This window comes from Lolium perenne, chromosome 5 (assembly GCF_019359855.2).
Source record: "Lolium perenne isolate Kyuss_39 chromosome 5, Kyuss_2.0, whole genome shotgun sequence".
In the NCBI taxonomy this organism is placed as follows: Eukaryota; Viridiplantae; Streptophyta; class Magnoliopsida; order Poales; family Poaceae; genus Lolium; species Lolium perenne.
The window spans coordinates 162,978,973-162,994,963 of NC_067248.2; the positions used below are offsets into that span (position 1 = coordinate 162,978,973).

A 15,991-nucleotide genomic window follows, 5' to 3' on the forward strand; every position below is an offset into this window, starting at 1 on the left:
AGAAACCAACCCATGGGTATCTAGGAGGCCGTCCAAACCGGGCAAAACACCGTGCAAAATTAGCTAGGGAGACAATGGTGGCGACAATAAGATCAAGGAAAGGTGAAGAGGGTGTGCCAAAATATGATGAAGATAACCTTGCCCCGCGCAAGTTGAGCACGTAGGTGTGATCAAGCTACGAGAAAGGAGGGGCATTTGGTGGCGCCTCCAAGAAGGAACACGGCGTCGAGAACGATGTCATCCCCCGCAGTGGCCAAGGCCTTGCACTACTTTCGCCGATGTCCACGAAGAACCCGAAGCCGGCCAACAACACGACCGTGGAGGGGGAGGAAAGCCAGCACAGCCAACAACACTGCATCAAGTATTGTCGGCCGAAGGCGATGTGGTAACCAATATCCAAGTCACCAATGTCGGGATCTGGTTCAACGACGATCTCGCGAGGAGCAAAGTATACCGGGGGAAGGTCGGTTGCACGACTCGGTTGTTGCCTACGTTGCTAGCCATCTACCCAGGATCTTTGGAGCCTACTCCCTCCGTTCGTAAATAAGTGCACGCCTTTCTTTTTTAAAAGTCAAACAATTTCAAAATTAACTAAACTTTACCATAAAATAGTAACACATGTAACATGAAATTAATCATACACTTTTTTTTGGGATGGATTAGAGTAGACATGTGAACCATGATGGTACATCACAAATATGCATGCATTGTCGACTACTCCTTGACTACAACATGCCATTAATTAGGATACAAATGATCTTTTACTTCTGGACTGATCACGATATTGATTGGAGTACATCGGGAAACGAAATTTGGAGATCTAAACTCAACATGATGAGACGAGACGAAGTAAATCCTGACTGCAGGAGTAGATTTGACGGAGAACACAAAACGCACGCAGCGATCCCACCCAACCTCTCCTCTCGCTCGCTTCGCCTCCTAGCGATCCCACCCACACAATCCCATCGCCGCCGCCGCACTCTGCTGCTCCCCGCCGGCAACCCAGCACCGCCGCTCACACCGGCGCACCCACCCACCCAATCCCATCTAGGCTGGCCACCCAATCCCCTTCACGCCTGCATCCAAACCCTCTCCACCCCCTACCAGGCGGAGAAGAGGCACCGGGGTATAGGCGCAACGGCCTCTCCTCAGAAGATGGACGCGCGTGGGCGGACCCGCGCCTGAGGGCCGCCATGGTTGTGTCCGTCCTTGTGGCGAAGCGAGCCAAGGACAGGGAGGGGCGGAGATGCACCCGTCGTCCTGGTGGCTGTTCGGGACGAGCACCTTGGGCGACGGCCGCGGCCGGCGGGAGGAGCTCGGCATGCCGCAGGAAGAAGAGATGGTGGTCGCCTGTCCGGAACTGTTGTTGCCGGCGCCGGCGACGTCCCCGAGCTGTTGCTGCCATCCACGACTCGGCCATGCTGCTGCCGACGACCTCCCCAACCTGCAGCTGCCCTCTGAGGTCCATCTCCTTCATCTCTTTCCTTGCTAAGAAATGTATTTCCTTTTTCCTGTTAAATTGAATGTGTGCATACGCAGTAGATGGAAATCTGATTTTCTAAATCAAAATTTGTTGTGTGCCATCAATTACATCCAAAATCATGACTCCTGTGATTTATTCTTCTTTTAGTCTAAACTTCACTCCTAATGCAGAATTCGAATTATGCAATGTTAGCACTGCAACTTATACCCATTATAGTTTATATACTTAAGATTTTCTTTGATTAGTTGAATTTAGGGAAGCCTATTAAGGCCATGCTTATTGTTTGATGAACAGAGATCTAAAAAGTGAACTAAATAAAATCAATCAAGTATTCTGCAGTGATGCTTTTGAGCATATCTCTGCCAAGAATACTCCTGAAGAAAGCTATCATAAAATCCCATGCACCCTGAAAACATTATTTGTTCAAGATTTTTCTTAGAGTACAACGAATTAATATTGACTTTGCATCTCGAAATTTGATGCTGAGCACCACCTGTAGGCTGCTGTTGGGGACAAGAAGCTTGGGCGTTGGCTGCGGCCGGCGGGAGGAGCTCGCCACGCCGCATGAAGAAGAGATGGTGGTCGCCTGTCCGGAACTGTTGCTGCCGGCACCGGCGACGTCCCCCGACCTATTGCTGCCTTCCACGACTCCTTCATGCTGCTGCCGACGACCTCCCCGACCTGCAGCTGCCCTTTGAGGTCCATCTCCTTCATCTGTTTATGCTAAAACTTGTATTTTTTCCTGTTAAATTTGATTGTGCATAGACAGTAGATGGAAATCTGTTTCACCAAATCAAAATTTGTCTTGTGCCATCAATGGCATCTAAAATCTTACTATATCTTTCCAGTACTAGCAACTAAACGGATGACTCATTTAAAATGAATCTGTCTCTCTGAAACTTTACCTATGAAGGTGTTTGTTAATGTATATGGAGAGGGGCAATTGACTGCATTAGAAAGGTTTGCCATGGAGAGGTTCTCACTGTGTTTTACCTTAATGCGCCACAAATTTGTTGCGGACAACTCCTGCTTATAACATTCACAAGCGTCGACTTGTTTCATAGGTTCCTTCTTGACCTATGCCCTCCTGAAATCAAACAGCATACCCAGCTGCTGAAGCATTGGCTGTACCGTTCATGTGTCTAACCCCGCTGTAATATGATGACTAGAATTCGTAACTACCAGCGGCTCCATTTACCTTGAGGTACTCTCATAACAGAGACTTTGGTATCACACCAAGTAGCTGCCCTTTCAAAGCACAAGCCATAGTGCAAGACATGAATTAGCACTTGTGTATGAATTAGTTTTGATATCACGCAATGTGGAGGTATACGGGGTGTGGGGGAACATTGATATTGGTAGGTCTCTTTTCTGATGATGATGCTGATGAAAATCAAAGAAAGCAAATTTACTGTAGGTACATGAATAATTGCCCTGACCTTTTCTACTTCGAATCCATGATTCTGTACATTTATCCAGGTGCATTTTACAATTTTACTGTATTTGGTTCTACTTATGATATTATAAGCCAAGCTCTCAAAATTTCGAGCTCGACCAGGTCGGAAACTTTAAACCGGTTTATTTTTTATATGCCGAGCGGTTTTTCTTTGTCTTGGCTGGGTTGTTTGCTGGGTGTTGTCTTGTGGTGGTTGAATGTTTTAGAAAGATAAGTCTTTCTAGTTAACTTGTGGGCTGTGTGTCAGACAGAATGTTGGCTCGAGGCTTGTGTGTTTCGTTTGGGTGACTTAATTAATGTCAACCTTAAACCAGATAATATTTAATGCCTGGAGCTTTAGTTCTTATTTAGAGGGTTTTGTTGTCTATAATGTTTTTGATTGCATTTGTTAGAGTTGATCTGCTGCTTATTAAAAAAGATGGATCCCCCCCCCCCCTAAAATGCAAAACATGTTATCAATTCCTTGTTTTATTGGATAGTTAGCATGTAAAATCTACACAATAATCATGGTGAATCGTTCAAGACATTGTGAAATGCAATGTTCGTTGTAATGTAGTTTGGCTAGATTCTTTGATTATCATGCCATGAAATTTTAGGTTAATCAGCACCTTGTCTAATCTTTATGCAAATGTTATTGCAGCTTGAATGCTGCTATTTGGGGTGACTTGAATTTTCCCGAAAATAGTTGCGCTTTTTCTTGCATCAATAACTTAGTAATTCCTCTGTTCTTATATACAAGGCCACAAACCCATATTGCAGTACCAAGAAAATAAAGCCACACGATTATTTATTTAGAAATACTCTCGGGTTCTTTGCTAATTAAATATACTTCAAGTGGTGACTATTTCTCTATGGCTGCATGCAATGTTCGCATTAATAAGTACCGACCTACTAGACAAAAAGTTAATTACTTTTTCTCGATTGGTGTTAGTGGTCCTGTATAGATGAAAAATGTATTTTTGATAATGGCCTTGTATTGATGAACGGAGGGAGTAGTAATTATGTACACTATGATGTTGAGTAGTATATTCTTGATGTTTCAGGGTGTTCTGGAGCAGGGGAGAGGCCGAGGGGGTGACTTTGGGTCTGGGCAGTGATGACCATCCCAACCAACTTGGCCAAGCACCAAGTCAACCTGCAGGTGGCTCCCATCATAGCCAAGATCATGGCGAAGGTCAACGACGGGTCCTAGTGAATGTCATGAGCTCACCATGCTGCAACCGTGGTGGCGGTGACGCTCATCCTCGTGGACGACCTCTTAGGTGAGCTAATGGTTTACCACTTGGATCTCTGTCTCCCATGTGAACCATCGTGCCTTGGCTTTACCATGCTCCGGCGCTTGAGACGATGACCCTTATTTGATTGATGGTGATGATGATCATATGCTCATTGTAGTTTCTAAGTTTTTTCCCTAAGACTTTCACATATGTGCCTGGTTATTAGAGGTCCTTCTAAGCTAATGTAGTTGATTATTTTGTGTTATAGTGCTAATGTTGTTATTTGGTTTCGAATACCAGTTGTTGGTATTGTGTGGTATTGATCTTTTATTGCTAGATCTTGGCATGACCTAGGTGTTGCTGTCACCTATCTGTGTATATAAATATTATGTTGGCGAGGTTTATATATTCCTTATGGTACTTGTGTTCTCTTTATTACTTCATAGATTTATCTGGTATTTCTCTTGATCCGAATCTACTCCTGTATTTGTTGTGCAACATCGAACTGGTTATTCTTGTGTAGTTGAACAATTAGTATCTACACATGCATATGTGAGAAATTGGAATTGATACATGCATCTGGTATCTACATGAATGTTTCTTTATAAAGTGGCGGGCTTCATGACTATGTGGGTGCTTATGTGAGCTATGCTTTGTAAGAATAGCAAGCTAGCCTGCAAGCTTTTCTATGATTAGAAGTATCATCTCGATGTTATAATCACAGGCTTAGAGCTTTACTTTTATCCATTCTTTGCTTTGAACTCTTTTTTATTGATTTGATTCCCAGTGCTATGACATTTCATTGTACTGAGATTTGATGTTTCCTTTATAATTCATGCCTAATTCATGATTGTAGGGTTAGCCTTCTTCAACTTTGGTACTATTCCTAGAGGGATATTCGTTTTGAGACCATATGTTGGGAATATCAATATTTCTTGAATATGGAAAACAATATCACAAACTAATACACTTCCTTCCAAGCTCAATTGCATTATTTGCAAGTGCTGCTATAGGTAGCTGGTGCCTATATGCATGATATGCTAGTCCATTGACATGCACATGATAGACAACATTGTCCAGCATATAACACGTACTATATCGATCCTTTTACTGAAAGAAAAATATATGACTTTGACATCAGTTGCATTCCACCGTACCATTACGAATGCAAGGCACGATATTGCATTATTCTTTGGAGCGAGATTTTTTTTGCCAGTGTGCTACTCCAGCTTTGACTTGTGTGACCCTCCCTCTGCACTCCCCATCTGTTCGGTGTTTGCACCACCTGCCAATTTTTCATGCTAATTGATACTTTGTGGGTCCCACGTGGCAGGAGTCGACTGGTGCCCGTAGTAGTAGTTGGGTAAAAAGCTTTTAGTTCTATTTCTAGACGACGGTTGTGTCAAGCTTCAGGCACTAGCTAATGCAACCAAAAGCCCGAACTGTTCGCTTGTACCCTTCAACAGGTTGATGCTTAGATCTAGCCTTGTCAACAAGGTGGTGTTCCTCTTCTGGGTTCAATCGCTAGCTGCAACTTTTTTTTCAGAAATAAGTAGACCGGTATTAGTTATTGTGTAGATCTGACGTGTGTGAGAAAGAAAGCAATTTTCGTAGTTAGTTTTCGTGTGTAAATATAATGCTTGTAGAACTAGAATAACTGCGTTTAGTAATTTGATTTGTTTATTTGGTATTTGTGTGCAAATTAATTGTGATTTCTATTCTGCTGTAAGGTTTAAGCAACGGGTGTCGTTGTTTAATTCACCATGTTTAATAGCTGTGGCACAGCCACATAATATTTCAATTGGAACCTGCTCTGGTATTGGACCTAGCTCAAAGGTTTAAGAATTTCATTTTGCTCTGTTGCTAAGAAAACGAGGATGCAATAAAAGGTGAGACATATTGTCTTTTCGATCCTTAGACCGCACGGAGTTGCAGGACTCTGACCGAGTGTAAAAAAATACGATCTTGCGTAGCTTTTAGTGTCGTATGATTGGAACCTGAGAGCTTCTGTTTGTGGATTCATGAGGCGTTTATATAATTATTACATGAGTACAATCACCTTTTTAGATTGGTTTATTAAGTGATTTTTTTTCTCCAAGGACGGTAGCAGTTCTATATCCAGATATGCTAGGCAGTAGCCTCCTAACACTGTACTTTGAGCACATCGGATGCTTCAAAAGTTCATTTTAGGATTTGAAGGTGCTGCGTAAGTACCGTGTCTAATGATCCTCTGTCCTGGCCTTGTTTTAATTAAAACAGGGCATTGGATTGTGAAAATATCGAAGATAATGAAAGAACCTGCACAAATTTAAGTCTGTTGAAGTAGATGCTAGTTCGAAGCACATAGTTGCTAATTCATGGCCTATTTAAATGGACGGCCGTGAACTTGGAGGATTGGTTGAGCATTTCGGTGCATAATAGCATTGGTTGAGCATTTCAGTGCATAATAGCATTCTTTGCTTATCTTGCCATGAAATGGTTAGCCATGCAGTTGTAGTTAATCAGCACCTTGTCTGATCTATATGCAAATGTTATTGCAGCTGGAATGTTGCTATTTATGATAACTTGATTTTTTCATGAAAATAGTTGCCCTATTATTGCATCGACAGCGTAGTAGTAATTCTGTACACTATGTTGATGAGTAGTATATTGTTGATGTTTCAGGGTGTTCTGGGGCAGGATTAGGTTGACATTACGTCTCGGCAGGGATGAGCATCCCAAACAACTTGGCCAAGCACCAAGACAACCTGCAGGTGGGTCCCATCATAGCCAACATGATGGCGAAGGTCAACAGAAGGTCCTAGTGAGCGTCATGAGCTCACCGTGCCACAACCGCGGTGTTGGTGACGCCCATCCTCGTGGACGACCTCTTCGGTGAGCTACTGGTTTACCACTTGGATCTCTGTCTCCCATGTGAACCATCGTGCCTTTGCTTTACCATGCTCCGGCGCTTGAGACGATGACCCTTATTTGATTGATGGTGATGATGATCATATGGTCACTGTAGTTTCTAAGTTTTTTCCCTAAGACTTTCACATATGATCATATGGTCACTGTAGTTTCTATGTGATTTTTTCTTGATAGTCCTAAACTTGTTGTTATTTGGTTTTGAATACCACTGGTTGGTATTGTCTGGTCTTGATATTTTATTGCTAGATCATGGCATGATCTGGGTGTTGCTACCACCTATGCGTGTATAAATATTATGCTGGTGAGGGTTATATATTTCTTATGGTACTGGTTTTCTTGTGTTGTGCAACAGTGAACTGGTTATCCTTGTGTAGTTGAGCAATTAGCACCTACAGATGCATATGTGAGCAATTAGTATCTATACATGCATCTGGTATCTACACGAATGGTTTTTTTCTAAGTGGCGGACTTCATGACTATGTGCTTTGCTTATGTGAGCTCTACTTTGTAAGAATAGCAAGCTAGACTGCTGATCTCAAAAAAAAAAGCAAGCTAGACTGCAAGCTCTTTTATGATTAGAAGTATCATCTCGATGTTATAATTAGAGGTTTAGATTTTTTGCTTTTATCCATTCTTTCTTTGAACTCAGTTCTATTGGTTTAATTCACAATGTTATGACATTTCATTGCACTGATATTTGATGTTTTCTAACTGTAAGTTATTGAAGCAAGGGAGCGTAGGATGCTGATGTCTTATTCATGACTATTGGGTGGCCTTCTTCGACTTTCTAGGTGTTTGGTAAGTTCCTGGTACCACTCCCGGAGGGATATTTATTGTGAGACCATATATTGGGAAGAACAGTATTTGCCAAATATGGAAAACAATATCACAAAAAACACCATTCCTTATTTTGCATTTTTTTTCTCATTTTGTGAGGCCATATGTTGGGAAGATCAGTATTTCCTTCCAAGGTCAATTGCATTAATTGCAAGTGTCATTATAGGTAGCTGGTGTGTATATGTGTGTCATGCCAGTCCATTGCCATGCACGTGACATACATTGTCCTCCATATCGATCCTTTTCCGGAAAGAAAAAAATATGACTTTGACTTGAGTTGCACTCCACCTTACCATTTGAAAATCAATGCCTGGTGCTGCACTATTGCTGGAGCGAGATCAATTCTGCGAGTGTGCTACTCCAGCTTTGACTTGTGACCTTCCCTCTGGACTCCTCATCCATTCGCTGTGGCGCCATCTGCCAATTTTTCAGGCTAATTGGTGGGGCCATTGCTGCTCCAAAGAAGCTTCCATGACGGTGACTATCCTATAGCAGAACCGTAGTTTGTGGGTCCTATGTGGTAGGAGTGGACTGGTGCATGTAGAAATAGTTGGGTAAAAAGCTTTTAGTTCTTTTTCCACAAGATGGTTTTGCCAAGCTTCATGCACTAGCCAATGCAACCAAAAGAACGGTCTGATGGAAAGCGCGAGACAATTCTCTTATTAAGTTCAATAGGTTGATGCTTTAATCTGATGTTATCAACAAGGTTGCATTCCTCTTCCGATTCATCGCTAGCTGCAACTTTGTTTTCAGAAATAAGTAGACCGATAGTTTGTTATTGTGTAGATGTGATGCATGTGAGAAACTAAGCGATTTTCTTAGTTAGTTCTCGTGTGTAAATCTAATGCTTGTACAGCTGGTATAATTTAATTTGTTTGTTTGGTATTTGTGTACAAATTAATTGTGATTTCTCTCCTGCTGTAAGGTTTAGGCAATCTGGGTGTCGGTGTATTAATTCACCATGTTTAATTGTTGTGGCACAACCACATAATATTTGAACTGGAACCTGTTATGGTATTGGACCTAGCTCTAAGGTGTAAGAAGTTTTTCAATTTGTTGCGTTGCTAAGGGATCAAGCTCTAGGATTTTAGCTACTTTGTTGCTAAGCAAAATAATGAAGCCGTGGTTGATTATGTGATATTATTATAACCACCTTAATTGGTGTATTGTTGCATGTGAAAATGTTATCACTATTGTCATACATCAAAGCAACTTTCTACTTTCTTATCTTAAAATTCTTAGTACGTCTTTTAAACTTGACAATAAGCAGTCTTGTTAATGTATACATATTCTATTTTATGGATTGATGATTTAACTTGATGCTACTCTTCCATTTGTCTAGCTGTTGCATGGTTGCGGCCCTCGTCCACCCGACTGCTGCTGCTGGATCGGTGAGCAAGCATCGGCTTGTCTGCCATCCACCACTCCGGGGACTTCTACAAGGCTGGCGAGGGCAGCTTCAGCCTCGAAGCCGGGGCGGCAAGATCTGCCTCGTGCACAAGGTGCCTCATATTGGGAACAAGGCCGCAAAAAGGTGAGATATATCACCGAGACACCCAATTTCCTTGCGGTGCAAACCAACTTTGGAACCATTTGTTGGATTTACTCGCTAGTATTGTGAACCACTGTTGGATATAGATTTGCATTTGAATTTACTCACCAGCGTATATCACTCTAGCTATAATCCCATAAATGCTCTTGCGGTATGGATCTGTTGCAATTTACAAAGACAATTATCCTTTGGATTTTCTCATTTTGTTTTCTGAAAAATGCAGAGCTCGATGCTTTGGAAGCCAATATGGAGTTCAAATCGAATCCAGTCCCATGTTACCTTCAACCAGACTAGGAGTGGTCATGTAGCAGCCCTAAACCGGTAGCAGGTACATCCCTTGTGAGAATGCCCCTGATTTGCTTTGCTTGTGATTCTTGTGTTTATCCTTATGAGGAAAATGATGGGTTAATACCTTTTCCATCCATTCACAGTGTTTGAAGTTGCAAATAATTTTCTTTATCTTGATGTCACATGGGACCAATGAACATGCTATATACTTGAGATCCTTATGAATGTATTCTGTGCATACATAGTTAAGTTGTTGGTGTGAACAAGCTTGATCCAAGTAGTAGAAGAAACTCATAGAAGAAACTTTAGGAATTAATTTATCTTGAATATTCTTGTGTACTTGGTATCTGCCTTGCAAGTAGCTATTTACCATACTTTCTTTGTATTCACAAGAGTTTTTGAAACTCTGAAAGAGAATTCATAAGATTTTCATTTTGCCTTGCAAGTAGCCTTTTTACCATACTTTCTTTGTATTTAGAAGAGTTTTTGAAACTTTGAAAGAGAATTCACAGTATTTATCATGTTGAATATTTCAGGCTTCTTTGATCTGGAGAACGGAAACCAGGAGCTCAAGAGTGACCTTAAGCACCTCCACATGAACACTACAACAATGCAGACTTGTAAATCCTCGATATTTGGCCCAGGTCATTTGCTGCTGAAACCCCTGTCTAGTGTTTTACCATACTATGTATTCACATGAGTTTTTGCAAGTGTGAAAGGCCATGAATTAGTAAACTGGAAAGGCATTGAGTATTTTGGAACCGTGTGATCGTGAGATTTGTGCTTGTGTCTAGGACATCCTCTCTGCATCAAAACATGATACACTTAGTCCAAATAGATCTCTATTTCTTTTGCTTATATAGGATAAACAGTGTATTTTACTTTTCCATTTGGGAGACTATTGGTTGAGTTTTCACTTTGTGTTGACTGCTCATAGGTTTAACTGATCAGATGGTGTTTCTGACTCTTTGGTCTAAAACATCCTATTTAGGGAGACATTTTTATTCGTTTGTTGTCAGATTTTTTCTGAAGTTCTCTTCAGTGTTTGTGTTTCAGTCTGATTGCTTCTATAAAATGCATGCAAGGCAACCTAAGTCTAGGTTGTGAATGTGGTGCCACTGGCTATTACTATTTGACTAGGCAAGATTTATGGAGTTAGTGATTTGGTTTAAAGTTACAAGATTGCAATCCTTTGAGACTCTTTGCTTTGACAGTTTGAAGTTGGTCTTAGTGATTGTTTTGTCTATATTTGAAATCCATCCAGGGTTTAGTTGGTGGTTTCTCTATCTGTGCACTCATTCCTTTGATTTGTGTATGTAGGTGATGCAGCTGATGGAGGGAGGAAGCCAAGTGGCTCCGGCGGCATGGTCTTGGTCGCCAAAAAGCAGCCCAGATGTGTTGCTGCTTGCCTCTAGCTGATTTGGTTCTGATATTATCGGTCGGTTCCGGTGGCTGTGGCTGTGGTTCCGCTGCTGCTTTTGTTTCTGTAGAACTGCTTCAGTTTTTATGACATGCAGCATTGAAATTGCATCGTTCCTTTTGGTCCAAATCAGGACTTGTAATAGTTTGCCTCATTCGTGACTTCCAACTTCCCTGTAATTGAACTTGTGAGTAGTGTCGTTGTGTTGTATTGCACTTAACATTAAATGAATTTTTTATATGCGCACCAAACGTCCAAAGAAATAATGTTGAGTCATGCCAAATTTTTGGATACTCTTGCTGTCTAGTTAGCTTTGACTAAATTGGTAATTTTCCCTTATTTTATTTGAACAAGAATCATAAAGAGCTAGCATGGCAAGTCAGCTAACTTTAGGGTAATCGATAGAACGGAAAAATGCAAAATCTGGTTGTATCGATCGATCTGGGTTCAACACAAAATCCCTTTCAAAAAAAGAAACGCAGTACAAGAATCTATCAATCGATGGCCTCCAATGATAAGTATTTTTTGCTATAGGATCCCCTGGGATTTTTGGTATTCTCGTGCTAAGTATAAACATGTAAATAAACCTTTGTTAATTAGCAAATTTGTAATGAAAGAAGATGAATACAGTCTGTAAAGGCATACCAAGATCAGCTGAAGGTTCCTCGTGACTTTTCGATTTTAGAGAAGATTGATTGTCCAGTCTGCAAAGAAAGAAAGAAGACATTGTATTTTGCAAGGTGGAACCGAACTGACCGTAACTGATTAACTGTGCTAGCCATACCAAAGGATTGCCAGTAAAGGCTGGGTGCGTGCATGCATGCATGAGGATTAAGTAGGGCATTATTGATCTCCCTAATTACGAGGAGGCGGAATAGGCCTGCAGGTCATTGATCCATTCATGGCACGACTGATTAGCGATGAAAATTTCCCGTCGCCCGGCGCTTAGCTCCCAAATCTCAAAGTTCTCTTTCCTCAACCTTGTGTGCCTGCTGTGTTTAGTGACTCCGTTTTCATCTCTCCTTTATTTTCTTTTCTATCGTACGGCTGAGAGGAGAGCAATCCGTGTGAGAGATACTATGACCAATCATTGGAGCATGCACTGGGCTTCCACGGATCTCTCTCTCCCTCCTCAATTCCAACAAGCTACGCCTCATCTTCTACCTTTCTCTTCTCTCACCCTTGCCTCTATAAGTACAAGACCATCGTGACAGTCCGCGTGCGGAGAGCGCGTGTGACTTAGACTTTGACTTTTACTTGTCGAGGAGAGGAGAGTACACTCTGAGATGTCCGGCTGCTTCGACGAAAAGGGCTCCAATGGATAGGATATGAGCCGGCAAGACAAGATCGAGGAGAGGAGAGAAAAGGGCGCTCCAAGATATCCGTTTGCTTCTAGGAGGAGGGCTCCGGCGGACGGGAGATGGGCTGGCAAGACGAGGTAATTCTTCATCTCTTGTTCGATCACTTCCTTAGTTTGTAGCGGCTGCAGCGTGCGCCTTGTCGTCCTCTTGTTTTGTCTTGACGTTCCATCAGAAGTGGTATCAGCGTCAGTAATCTTAGAGAGCACACACATTCAGACGAACTGAAAAAATACGGAGAATTAGAAGAGTCCAAGTAGAAGCTGTAGATTTGAACATCTCGGCTGCTAGAGGAGAGAGGCTGGAGTGTGGATAAAATTGAGAAATGGGGAGATGGGAATGGACTGCCTCAGTGGTTGGGCGTGAGTGAGTGAAGAAGAAGGTTGGAGATAGCTGGGAGGAGTAAATGTAAACTCAGTTAGGTGTCAGACTTTATTTCTTTTTTTAATGTGAATACGCGTCGCACTACGGGAGTCACGCCGTGCGCCGACGGCCCCGCACCGTCGGCATAGGTTAATCCACCGTCGGCACCGTCTCTGCCGACGGTGACCGTCGGCGTCTGCGCGTCGGCATAGTTCGCGTCGGGGCAAGAGCTCGGGCGGCGAAGGGAGGATGACGACGAGCTCGGGCGTGACGGCGCGCCGCAGGGAGGACGACACCACAGGGAGGACGACGACGAGCTCGGGCGTGACGGCGCGCCGCAGGCAGGACAAGAGCTCGGGCTCCGCAGCAAAGATGACGTCCCAACGGAGCAGAGGAGTGCCTGCGGCGCCGCAGCAGGGAGGAAGACGCGAGATCGAGCACGGCTCCGCCGGACGTCGAGCGCGGCGCCACCGGACGTCGACGGTGAGAGAAGATCCGTATTTGAAATTTACAGAACAGGATTTAGTTGGAGAAGAAACGAACTAACAAGGGGGTTTTCATAAAAAACCATTTGTATTACGCGTCCGACATCTTTTGCGTGACGGAGGGAGTATGTATAATTTTGGATTTTGATCTAGTACTCCATGTCCACATCCATATATGTTGGACTATCAGATGTAAACTTTGAAGTCAGACTATGTTCCGAGCACGGGGTGATTAAGATGGCAGCAAGCTTTCACTTAAAAGGCACTAGATGTATGCAGGAGAGAAAACAACAATGCTGAAACTAAGATACCATGCGGTGCAACACAAATTTAAATGTATCCCAGGCGTACAAATTTGATCATCCATCACACAGCCATGAAAAATAATGATGCAGGGCAGTAGCCAGTAGGATATATCAGTCAAAAGAAAGGGCCATAACTAGTCTTTGCATGTAGTATCATCTAGTCATAGCGCTCACATCGTTTAGCTAGTCTTAATACATAACAAGGTGGTCTTCTTCCTCTTGCGCTGAGTGAAGGTGCAGATGGAACTTTGACCACGAGATGAAAGGTGTGAGCTGAATTCAAACACAAGAAATCTGGAAAAATGCTGAGAATTATGAGAAGAGCATAATATAATTGGGATGGATCATGCATGGTTGTTTCCAGCTCTCACTCTTTTTTTTTGTATACAGAATTAAATCCGTTAAAGGCTGAGACTAGATGGCATAACAAGTAGCACTTCATTTTTAGTTGGCCAGGACCATAACAAAGAGCAATATTGCATCCTTCAACAAATGATGGTGCATGCCATTTTCATGGGAAGTTAAGATAAATGCAAGAAGAAGTTTCATTCAAGAGCTAATATTCCTTGTGCAAACACAAACGTACTAATTTGTATAACTGCATATGAATCGTACATTGTAGTAATATGCTACTACAAAAGGTGCAAAAGTTGCAATAATGAATGAGCATCAGTGAAAGAATAGTTTAAGGTATAATAAACACAAACCATAAGCCAACCCATGCATTTCAGATCTGAGGTTAGCCCCAAGCCTCATTATACTAGACTACTAGTATAATAATTTGAGAAATGGTATTCCTGGAAATAACAACACACTAATGCATGTCACTCAGAGGGACCATAATGCATGGGATGACATCAAAATGAGTTGCAATTGTGAAAGCTTTGGAATGGAAAACACAACATATATCAGGATATGTCATGAACACTTCTTTTGGAGGAAAAAGCCAGGATATGGTCATGAACATGTAGCACAAATGGGGAAGCTAAGTAAAAAATATGGGATTACATATTGTAGCATCAACACATACCATCTAGAATTCTCTCAAACCAACAGGAACTGAAAAAAGACTGATCAGAACATCCAAAACAGATGTATTTCGAAGTACTTGGCACAAATCCTATGCGTTTTGATACTCTTGTGCTCCCAACCGCACATCCAACAACATACATACTCGAGACAACACATGGAAAGTGATCAACGAAAGTATCACATGGATAGACAAAAAGTAATGGCATATTTTGAAGAAGAAGGAAGTGTGATTTTAGCAAGCAATTACCTGCAGGAAGTCATTGCTGATCTGGGGGGGCGAGGAACGCAGGCGGCCACGCAGGGAAGTAGGCGAACATGGGGTGGCCGTAGTTCTTGCCACGTTTGGTGGTGAGGCGCTCCATGTTGCGAGTGTTGAGATCAAAGGAGTAGCGGCCGTATCCCCACGTCCTGATGAAGGCCTTCCCAGTGCGAGCGGCGTCCATGTTGCTGGGCCAAACACATATGGACCTGTGCTTGTGGTCGTGCTCGGGCAGGCCTGGCACGGCGTCGTACACCACATCCATGTCCATGATTTCCCTCCCGAGAACCCAGCCGTTGTGGCCCCGCTGCCCGGACTCGCCGCGGACCCAGAGCTGCAGCTGCGTGCCCTCGTTCGCCACGGCCAGGATGCAGAGCCGGCCGTCCTCGGGCGTCTCCCCGACGCGGAGCGTGGAGCAGTCGTAGATGTTCGGCGACAGCAGGTAGGAGAAGCGCAGCGTGGCGGGATGGAGCGCGAGCACGCGGGCGGAGTTGCAGATGTTCCCCGCGGCGTGCACGCAGCTGGTCTCGAACAAACCAGTAGGTAGGGGTCGAAATCGACGTCGATGTCCGTGGCCCGCACTTGCCGCGCGCCGTCGAAGGAAGCAACGTACCCAGGCGCGCGCGCGGGTGCATGCCTCTGTTCTGGTCTTGGCTTTCCTTCTTTTTTTTGTTCTTCCGCGTCCGCGGCATGGTTGGAGTTGGACGCGCATGGTACAGCCGCGCGCCAGCTGTGTGGTTGGTCGTATCGTACACCGTGCACGTATGCCTGCGCAATTAAGTTGCGTGCGCCGATGGACCGATCGATCGCTCGCTGCCTCCATCCATTAATTCCGTCTCGCGTCAATCGCTCGCCATTCGCCGCCGGCCCGGATGCCCGCTCATCTCATCAGCTCGCGGGATTCCCTCCAACATTAATTAATTACCTCAATCTCCGCTTTCTCTTGGCTCACCGGGGCCTCAACTCAAGACCGCTCCATCGCTGAATTATACACAAGAAAACAACTTAATTCACTCATACTTGCTC

At 43.4% G+C, this 15,991-nt stretch overlaps 1 long non-coding RNA gene across 2 annotated transcripts; it reads left to right on the forward strand.

Annotated features, from left to right (window-relative positions):
• Positions 1-1,255: 1,255 nt before the first annotated feature.
• LOC127300450 (uncharacterized) lies at positions 1,256-6,836 on the forward strand. 2 transcript variants are annotated; one of them, XR_011746016.1, is made up of 3 exons: positions 1,256-1,462; positions 1,983-2,182; positions 6,821-6,836. It is a non-coding gene; the product is annotated as an uncharacterized lncRNA (long non-coding RNA). The 2 variants fall into 2 exon arrangements; XR_011746017.1 differs by lacking the exon at positions 6,821-6,836 and adding an exon at positions 3,983-4,212.
• The last annotated feature ends 9,155 nt before the right edge of the window (positions 6,837-15,991 follow it).